Source organism: Plectropomus leopardus, chromosome 16 (assembly GCF_026936395.1).
Source record: "Plectropomus leopardus strain MGB_pleo_1.0 chromosome 16, ASM2693639v1, whole genome shotgun sequence".
Classification (NCBI taxonomy): domain Eukaryota; kingdom Metazoa; phylum Chordata; class Actinopteri; order Perciformes; family Serranidae; genus Plectropomus; species Plectropomus leopardus.
Genome location: NC_142191.1, coordinates 19,457,099 through 19,459,339, shown reverse-complemented (window position 1 = coordinate 19,459,339; position 2,241 = coordinate 19,457,099).

Here is a 2,241-nt window from a genome sequence, read left to right as displayed (position 1 = left end):
AATGCAAGTTTAGCATGGACAGAAGGCCAAAATGTGAGAGGAGAGGATTCAAGTTCAGGTTTAGCCAGTTCATTGTGGACATTAACTCTCTGCAGTTGGCTCTCTCATGAATATTCATGACCAGATTCTGATCCTGGCCAGTTGGCAGGTTGTCATGAGCTGTGCTCCATTTGCCAAGCCAGTCATCAAAACTAAAACTTAATGATCATAGCATTGCATTAGGGAGGACTCGACTCAGTCTGTACCAGCAGTATAACTCTGTCCACCAAGGACTCATCCACAGTCTTTTGAAAAAAAATTTTTTAATCAAATCCTTGATTCAGTTTTGTCAAAACATCTTATATTAGAAGATATTTTTAGAATGCTCTCCAGATTTTTGGTATTCTTAAAAGGGAAGTGTAAACTCAAAAGATTTATGGTATGAAGACTGGAGATTCCAACATACTGAAACTTCCATCGTGTACCAAGCACAAACTCTGGTTTAGGATTCCTTCGTTTATGATTGTTCAGAGGGTTTTTCTCATCTCTTCCTATCTTTCCTGTCTCTTCCTCTCCAAAAAAATGAACTCAGTGATTTAAACTGGTAAAAAAAAAAAAAAAATGATAGTTAGAAGAAGCAGAATAGAAATAACGCAGTTATATGTCACAAATCAGTGTCTCTCTGAGGCTGTTTAGCATGTCGCAGACGGGCCGCCAGCCCAGTACCTGCTAATGTATGCTTACTTTTTTTCATGTATGCTTACTTTTTTCCTCTGATAAGTTGCAATCCACACGTTGAAGTGAATTAACCACAGAGGTCTCTTTCCCTCCAGAACAATAAACTGGTAAAAACACTGAATAAACCAGTGTCATGTTGAAAATCATAGTTTTTTTTCTAATGCTGATCGGCTCATCATGGAGGGGCTGCTAACTACAGTGGCCAATGCAAAAGAGTGATGGCTCTATCTAGAGTCAGTGTTTTGTTTGTCCGTTTTGGGCTACTGTAGAAACATGGCAATGCAACATGGCAGAAGAGAACCTCCTTCCTATGTAGATATAAACAGCTCATTCTAAAGTAATGAAAACATGGACATTCATATTTTCAGGTGATTCCACACTAAGAAAACATGACATCACTCTCAATTTCTGACAATATAATCTCCCAAATCCTACACACTGGACCTTTAATGGGATGGTATTATCATAATTATGACCGTTCCGCACTAGTTCCACAACTAGTTTCAGCGTCTACATAGTTTGCAGCCTCCTCCTTCTTTCAGTTAGAGTTAGATATGCTGAGACCAAGGTATCTGACATTATAACCACCTGACAAAAATTCAAAGCAGATGTCAGAGTGTGGTAAACTGGTGTTGTATAAAGAGGCCTACGTGGCTTGGATGGGAATCTCGGAGCTCAGGATGACTGTGTACCCCGCTGGGGTGGTTTACCTCTCTGCTTTGCCTCTCCAAGTGGATCAATTCCAGGGGATTGATGGAGTTCTTCGCTGCAGATTGATGTTTTCGATGCTACTGCAGAACTTGGATTCTGGGGAGCCCTAAATCTCCCCCTGTCTATCTCTCTCTTCCAGTTTGTTGTTGTGCCTCAAAATCAGCAGCTTTAACAGAATAATTTTGGGCGCAGATTGTAAACATCCTATGACTCATCTCTGGGTCAAAACCAAGTTCTGCTGTTTTTAAAATTTTTTTCTCTTCTCCTCGACTTTTCATGCCATTATGTCTGGTGTGTTCTTTGAGATTTTCTGGTGGCTACCTGTCAGCTTGAATGCAGTGAAATCATCATAATGCAGTGTAAGTGTGTGCTCGTGCATCTTACAGATACATGGGTTTGTGATTTCTTGTGTCCCTGTATGCACTTTTGTTAATGTGTGCATTAATGCCTGTGTGTGTGTGCCTTCTTGCATATTTGAAGGTGTGTGTATGTGTGTGTGTGTGTGTGAGTGTGTGTGTGTGTGTGTGTGTGTGTGTGTGTGTGTGTGTGTGTGTGTGTGTGTGTGTTCGAGAGCGTGTCTGTGCACACACATCCGAGATGTGATTTGATCAGACACCAATAAGAGCAAATCTCATTAACATCAAACTGCTTTAGTACTAATCAGGTTACCGAGAAACCAGCCAGCCAATGGCAGCTCCTAATGCCATTAAGGCGAGCCGTGATTGGATTGGGATCTTATTTCAACTTCCTGAAGGCTGCCAGCGTTTTAATCAATAAACACAACCGCGGTGATGTCACAGTCCGTTAGAACGG